This window comes from Bos taurus, chromosome 10, assembly GCF_002263795.3.
Source record: "Bos taurus isolate L1 Dominette 01449 registration number 42190680 breed Hereford chromosome 10, ARS-UCD2.0, whole genome shotgun sequence".
Lineage (NCBI taxonomy): Eukaryota > Metazoa > Chordata > Mammalia > Artiodactyla > Bovidae > Bos > Bos taurus.
Window position 1 is genome coordinate 69,526,782 of NC_037337.1, and position 8,545 is coordinate 69,535,326.

The 8,545-nt window shown below is 38.8% G+C and overlaps 1 pseudogene; it reads left to right on the forward strand.

Annotated features, from left to right (window-relative positions):
* The first annotated feature begins 6,301 nt into the window (after positions 1 to 6,301).
* Positions 6,302 to 8,145, forward strand: LOC510107 (tubulin alpha-1A chain-like; annotated as a pseudogene).
* The last annotated feature ends 400 nt before the right edge of the window (positions 8,146 to 8,545 follow it).

The following is an 8,545-nucleotide window of genomic DNA, read 5'->3' on the forward strand; positions in this document are numbered from 1 at the left end:
TTTGCTCAGATAATATTTTCTTACTCTGAAGCTATGAATCTGGCAACAGAGACAGTTTAATAATAGCAATGAGCCCTGTGGCTGTTTGAAGAGAGACTCTGTGTATGCAGAGGTAGCAATCAAATAAGCTTTGATAACTTATACCGCAGAACCATATACAGAGTGCCAGCGGGGCTCTCCTCCGTGAGCCCGAATGTTTAAAGCAGTGACGCTGCCCTCTCTACATCCTAGAGTGTTGCACTAGAGAATGCTACTGAAATTATAAAGTCAGAAAGCACCTGAAATGGTGCCATCTGACTCACTTTCAGAAACAGTATTTCACTGGATGTTGTTATTTTCCACTCTTGTCAGTTCAATAGGTAAAAATCATATCATATTTACATTAATGTACTCTTAGGTTACTTTTTTTTTTGTTACTAGGAAAAAATAGTTTTTTCAAAGCTCTGTAATTTTAATTTCTTCTCTTGCCAAATTGCTTATTAATATTCTTTACTCATATGAGACAGTTATCTTTTTATTAATTTATGCATTAGAATGACAACTTTTGTTCATCATACATATCACACATAATTTCCCTGTTTGTCATTTTCCTCCTAATTTTATTTATTGTGTTTTTTGAAGTACAGAAAATCTGACTTTTTGATGTAGTTAAGTTTATCCTTTTCTGATATGGTGTCTCAGTATGTGTCATGCTTTTCAACCAGTCCTCACCGTACAGTTGTAATATTTATCTATAATTTTTCTGGGTTATTTCTTTCTTTTTCACATTTAAACTTATCTGGAGTCTATTTTAATCTAAAATGTGAGGTTGAGGTTGAGTTCTAAATTTTCCCTCCAAATGTTAGCCAGCTGTCTTAAGACTATTAAAGAATCCACTTGCTATGAATTGCTACTTTTAAAATATATTAATATTTATACTTACATATATAAAAAATAAATAGTATTTCAAAACATGAGAAGAAAAAACTGCAGTTTTTAAACCTATATCTACATTTAATATCATGATAAGGAAAATATCTGGATAATAATCCTGAACTAAAGAAGCTAAAAACATAAAATAATGATCTTTAAGGAGAAGAAAATATATATATATATATATATAACTTTTTAAAGAAGGGAAGAAAGCAACAAAATGATATTCTGTTTTTCCCATATTAGATCATTTATATCCAGTGTCATGCAAAATAATGGGCATAGCATAGCTGCTGGTGACCTTGGAAATTGATCCAATCTTTGTAAAGAGGAATCTTCCAGTACATATCAAATATCTTTAAAATTGACTTAGAAATTCCTCATCTGTGAATTTACACTGAGGAAATAAATAAAAATGAATGAAAAGTGTTCATTTTAGCTTTGTTCATAACAGTTGAAAATTAAAAACAAGTTGAATATTCAAAATAGGGGATGTGTTATAAATATATATGGAAGATATATACAGTATCTACTAAGAATTTAATATCCATTTTTGATATTTATGCAGATTTGATATGAAAATATGTTTACAATACATCAGGTGGAAAGCATATTACAGAGCAATATTTTTGTCATGTTCTTGATTTTATAAAATATGTGTGTTATGTATGTCCAAGCACAGGAAAAGTAAGGCAATTATCTCAGGTTAAATGTTTGTAAGTAAACTTTTGCTATTTTTCTTATTCTTTTTACTGTCACCTAACATACTAAATGGGGCTTCCCAGGTGGTTAAGTGGTAAATAATCTCAGGAGATGCAGGTTCAATCCCTGTGTCGGGAAGACACCCTGGAGAAGGAAGAGGCAATCCACTCCAGTATCCTTGCCCGAAGAATCTCGTGGACAGAGGAACCTGGTGGGCTACAGTTCATGGCGTCACAAGAGAGTCAGACACAACTTAGTGACTAAACAACTATATACTTAATATGTACATAAGTTCATTTTACAATCAGAACTAAAGCTATTATATAAAACTGTTTCCATTTTGAACAAAGAAAAACACAATATATTTTATTGTGAAATAAAAACTTCTTTGACTGCTCAGTACCAAATTTAACTTTAATACATCAATTTATACTTAAGTGGTTATATATTTTTTTGAAAAATCAAATCTAGAAACTTTGACCGAAGGTAGCACTATGAGTAAGGGATCAGTTACAGAGAACAGAATCCACTCTGGTTCACTGAAACAGAGATGGACTTATTTCACTGTACAGCATGGCCTACGCAAGAGGTCATGTGGCCAAAGAGACAAATTCTAGGCCAAGTTTCCAGGAACTGCCTGAAGCAATAGATCTGTTAATTCTTCTTAATTCAGTCTTTGGTAAACATATGTGATTGGTGAAATCAAACCGTATCTGACCCTACATCTAGTCTGCAAGGGAGTCGAGGAAATGCAGTTTTCAGACTTTTAGTTTCTGTAATACAGGAAAGCATACAAAAAGGTTGAATGGTGAAGGGGTCAATCCCTGGTAAATGTATGCTTTAGCAATTGAGTAGAAGAATGTCAGTTAATATGTGGAGAGATTTCTATTACTGTTTTGCCAAATGACTGTCATAATTCCTTTTTGTAGAGTTTCTATTCATCTACCAAGCCTGATGGAAGGAAAGAAATGTGGATGGAATATGTCTAAAAACCAAAGAAGTCAGGAAAAAAAGTTGGCAAATCATCGATAATCCTTCTCTGTGTACTTAAACTTGTTCAAATAAATTCTTTAAAAGTTTTAATGAGATATCTTTTTAAAATAATTTTAACTTAATATGTATGTTTCATGAAATTTGAACACTTTTCAAATCCAACACCGTTTTATTTGTTAATAGCCTTTAATCAAAGGACATGATCTTAGGTAAATAACTACCTTTCTAAATCAAATGATAGCATGTAAGCTTAGTTCATAAATTTTTTCTGAGTTTTCCCTTGCAGAGGTATTTTCTGATATTTTCATGTCTTTTAACATATAGGTGTGTGTACCTGCTCCTCATCTTTCACTGGCAATGATGATGTTTTATCACCTTCTCCACTTTCTGACGCTGGGAAAGACTGGGGGCAGGAGGAGAAGGGGGCGACAGAGGATGAGATGGTTGGATGGCATCACCGATGTAATGAATATGAGTGTGAGCAAGCTCCAGGAGACAGTGAAAGACAAAGCAGTCCATGGGGTCTCAAAGAGTCAGACATGACTTAGCAACTAGACGACAATCACTTTCTTTAGAAAAATACTATTATTTTCTATTTTTGCTAGAAAAATACTACTCGGCCTTTAAGACTCAATTCAAAAATCTCCTCCTCTAAGGAAACTTTCCAAATTTTACATCAGATGTTTATTATTTTCACCCTCTTTCTCTGTACTGTCATTACTAAAAGACTTTAGCATAGTGGATTATAGACAGCATAAGACCACCTCCATTTTTAGACCATCCCCTTCCTCTCACACTGACAGCAATTGGAGAACAGGTTGGGTTATGTGAATACCTCAGGAGCTTAGGGTTGGAAGTATGGTGGTGAGCATACTAAGAATGGAGAATGAGTGGAAGAAATGAGTCTCCAAAGGAAAATTAGCATCTCTTATCAGAAGGAGGAAGAAAATCAATGAATGGCCACTGCACAATAAAGAAAACATCCCAGCTGGATCTCAAAGGCATTTCAAAGGAAAAAAGTCAGTCTCAAGACTCACATCTCTCTTTATCCCACTCTCACTCCCTTTTCTCTCTCTCTGTATTTGTAGGTGTACACACAAAAAGACATCTGAAAATATGTGCGTTTAACGTAATGATAATAATATTTCTGGGTAACTGAATTTGAGCTGATTTTAAAATACTCAGCATTATTTGTCAATGTCTGATTCTTTTCTATGTGTGTTTCATTTTTATTAAAATAGTGAAATACTTTTCTTATATAAAAATATGGATGTAAAATATGCCACAGAAACATTGGAAAATAAGTTAATTTGTTCTAAGTGGTGGATATATTTAAAATGTTTTTCTTCGTACTTTAGTAATTTTTTAACTTTTAGACATAAATAGTATTTTAGCTAAAAAAAATAAAAGATGAGTAGAGTGGCAACCTGAGAAGATAGGGAAGACTTTTCCAATATCTGAAATTTATTGTTGAAATTAAGGCTAGATTAAAAAAAAAAAAAAAAAACCACGTCAGGTGGACAAGAGGATCCAGAAGCACTGTGATTCGTATTTAAGTTCCTTCTCTGCACTGCTCTAAATCACTTATATTTTTATTTCTTAGTAGTCAGATCTGCACGCTAACCAGTTGACAGTGTGAGTACCATCTCAGTGACCTGGGTTTTCAACCAAAGATGTGGTGCTAGAGTTTTTTACCCTGTTGATCTGAAGGCTATCTATGAGTGCTTCATTTCACACGGCTTCATTTGCTGCCCTGGGAAAGAACTGGACAGATCTCCCAGCCAAAAAAAAGCCTCTCTGGGAAATGAGAAAGATGTGGAGCAAGGTGAAAATATCACAGAGATTTTAGTAGAGAAATCTGAGAGTAGGATTCAGGGAAGAAAATCTACTTCAGGCACCACCTAAAAGATTAGGCATCAAAGCCCCTTGGTGTAAAATGTTTTTGACTTCTAAGACAGTCCCATGCCTTGGAACATGCATCACATTACAAAGAGTTTCCTGTTAAAGGCTGTCACTACTCAAACACAATCTACTGTAAGATTTACATTTTGCAAGTATTTCCAAAGATCCTACTTTGACACTGGCTCATATTCATATGCAGAGCTGTGTGGGTTATGCTACCTAAATGAAGGGAGAGGGAAGTGGGGATGTGACCCAGTGCACCCAACATTACTGTGAAGCACACCTTTCATGACTGTGGCCAGAGAAGTGGACTGGAATTGAAGAGCAGAGCTGACCTTTCTGGGAATCAAATTACAACTTAGAGGAGCATCTGCTAATCAGAACAGCTAACATTTATCATATGCTTAAGATGGACCTGCAACTCTACTAAGTGTTTGACATGGTAAAATACTAAGTATCTTACTTAATCCTCTTGATCTCTACTACATTCATTTTATAGATGAAGAAATTGAGGATTGCAAAAGTTAAGAAACTTACCCAGGGAGTTAGGTAGTCACATAGCTGGGTAGCACAGGGCCCAAGTGAAAATTGGACTGTGCCGTCCACTGAATGTCTTTGATATCTGTTGCCAAAAGTACGGTTACAAAGCCACAAGATCAGACAAATTTCAACCTGGGAAGCTAGAATTCCTCCTCTTGATTTTAAACCCCAGTACAATTTTTTCTTTTTACTCTCACATTTTCTCACACATATTTATTCAAGTAATCTCATCAATCATTTCTAATTACACCCCAGAACAATTTACATAAGGCTTCCCCAATGTCTCAGTGGTAAAGAATCTGTCGGCCGTGCAGGGGACTCAGGAGACACAGGTTCAATCCCTGGGTTGGGAAGATCCCCTGTAGGAGGGCATGGCAACCCACTCCAGTATTCTTGCTGGGAAAATCCCATGGACAGAGGAGTCTGGAGGGCTACAGTCCAGAGGGTTGCAAAGAGTCAGACTTGAGTGAAGTGACTGATCGTGAGCACAACTTGTATATGTTATGGCCAGATATGATAATACCAAAACAACACAAATTGAAAATAACAATACAAAGTCTATTCTAAAACCACACTTAACCACTTAAAAACCCTCTGGATTTATCAGAATACAAATAAAGGAGAAATGAATGCACTTTATAGAAATGCCTAACAGTATACGAAGCCATCGAATTTGTCCTGAGACAGTATCATTTAACAGTTAATATTACTTCTTTATAATGAATGTAATTTTAATCAGATGATAAAGGTTTCTGTTTAAGAACCACAGAAAGTAGATAATACAAAAACCACTTAATATTTTGCTTCGACTTACAATTTATATTATTTTTGTAGCAACGGATTTACCTTCCTATTGAATGTTGTTTATTCAGACTAGCAAATCAGTTTGTTTTCCCTGAGTGTAAACCAATTGAGTAAGTTGGAGAGTGTTCACAGATTAAGAAGAAGAGGGTACCAGGTAGTAATAAACACACATTTGCTGCATAGTACACAGATCATCTGGTACAGAAGACTGGACTCCTCATTCTTTGAGGACATTGAAGAAGTCCCTGCCCTCATGGAATGTATGGTCCAGTTGCAGAGATATTCTCAAAATTCAAAAACTCAGCATTCGGACTGAGTTGTATATAAGAAGCTGCAGACGCCCATGTGCCACAGATTCTCTTACATCGACCACCTAAGAGTAGCGCTGTAACAAGTAACAATCTCTTCTCCTCTCCGCCAACTGCTCGGCAGCCACAGAACAGCAGCTATGTGTGAGTGCATCTCCATCCACTTTGGCCAGGTTGGTGTTCAGACAGGCAATGCCTGCTGGGAGCTCTACTGCCTGGAACATGGCCTTCAGCCCGATGGCCAGATGCCAAGTGACAAGACTACTGGGGGAGGAGATGACTCCTTCGACACCTTCTTCAGTGAGACAGACACTGGCAAGCATGTGCCCAGGGCAGTGTTTGTAGACCTGGAATCCCCACTCATTGATGAGGTGTGCACTGGCACCTACTGCCAGCTCTTCCACCCTGAGCAGCTCATCACAGGCAAAGAGGATGCTGCCAGTAATTGTGCCCGAGGTCACCACACCACTGGCGAGGAGATCACTGACCTCATCTTGGACCAGATTCAGAAACTGGCTGAGCAGTGCACAGGTCTTCAGGGCTTCTTGGTTTTTCACAGCTTTGGTGGGGGAACTGGTTCTGGGTCACCTCCTTGCTGATGGAATGTCTCTGTCGATTATGGCAAGAAGTCCAAGCTGGGGTTCTCCATTTACCCAGCCCCACAACTTTGAACAGCTGTAGCTGAGCCCTACAACTCCATCCTCACCACCCACACCACCCTGAAGCACTCTGATTGTGCCTTCGTGGTAGACAATGAGGCCATCAATGACATCTGTCCTAGAAAACTCGACATTGAGTGCCCAGCATATATTAACCTGAATAGGTTGATAGGTCAAATTGTGTCCTCCGTCACTGCTTCCCTGAGGTGTGAAGGAGCCCTGAATGTGGATCCAACAGAGTTCCAGACCAACCTGGTGCCCTATCCCCGCATCCACTTCCCTCTGGCCACATACGCCCCTGTCATCTCTGCTGAGAAAGCCCACCGTGAATAGCTTTCTGTAGCAGAGATCACCAATGCTTGCTTTGAACCAGCCAACCGGAAGGTGAAATGTGACCCTTGCCGTGGTAAATACATGGCCTGCTGCCTGTTGTACCGTGGCGACATGGTTCCCAAAGATGTCAGTGCTGCCAGTGCCACCATCAAAACCAAGCGTACCATCCAGTTTGTGGACTGGTGCCCCAGTGGCTTCAAGGTTGGCATTAATTACCAGCCTCCTGCTGTGGTCCCTGGTGGAGACCTGGCCAAAGTAAAGCAAGCTGTGTGCACGCTGAGCAACACCACAACCACCACTGAGGCCTGGACTCACCTAGACCACAATCTGATGTATACCAAGCATGCCTTTGTTCACTGGTACATGGGTGAGGGCATGGAGGAAGGAGAGCTTTCTGAGGCCCATGAGGCCATGGCTTCCCTTGAGAAGGATTATGAGGAGGTTGGTGTAGATTCTGTGGAAGGAGAGGGAGAGGAAGAAGGAGAGGAATACAAAAGTTAAAATGTCGCAAGGGTGCTGCTTTTACAGCACCTTTGCTTATTCTGTTTTAAAACTTGAAAAGTTGTGGTCTGATCAGTTAATTTATATATAGCAGTGTATACTCTCATATACAATTACTGACCTATGCTTTAAAACATGGCACTTTGTTATAGACCCAAGCTATCCATTTCTCTGATGAGTTTAAATAAAGTATTTCCTGTCTTAAAAAAAATAAAGCAAACTCAGCATTCATGAAACTAAGATCATGACATCTGGTCCCATCACTTCATGGTGAATAGATGGGGAAACAGTGGAAACAGTGACAGACTTTATTTTCTTGGGCTCCAAAATTACTGCAGATGGTGACTGCAGCCATGATTTTAAAAGACACATGCTCCTTGGAAGAAAAGCTATGACCAACCTAGACAGCATATTAAAAAGCAGAGACATTACTTTGCTGACATATGTCCGTCTAGTCAAAGCTATGGTCATGTAGGGATGTGAGAGTTGGACCATAAAGAAAACTGAGTGCAGAAGAATTGATGCTTTTGAACTGTGGTGCTGGAGAAAACTCGTGAGAATCCCTTGGACTGCAAGGAGATCAAACCAGTCCATCCTAGAGGAAATCAGTCCCGAATCTTCACTGGAAGAACTGATGCTGAGGATGAAGCTCCAAAATACTTTGGCCACCTGATGCAAAGAACTTTTTCATTGGAAAAGACCCTGATGCTGGGAAAGATTGAAGGCAGGAGGAAAAGGGGATGACAGAGGATGAGATGGTTGGATGGCATCACTGACTCAATGGACATGAGTTTGAGCAAGCTCTGGGAGTTGGTGATGGACAGGGGAGCCTGGCATGCTGCAGTCCATGGGGTTGCAGAATTGGATATGATTGAGTGATTGAACTGAACT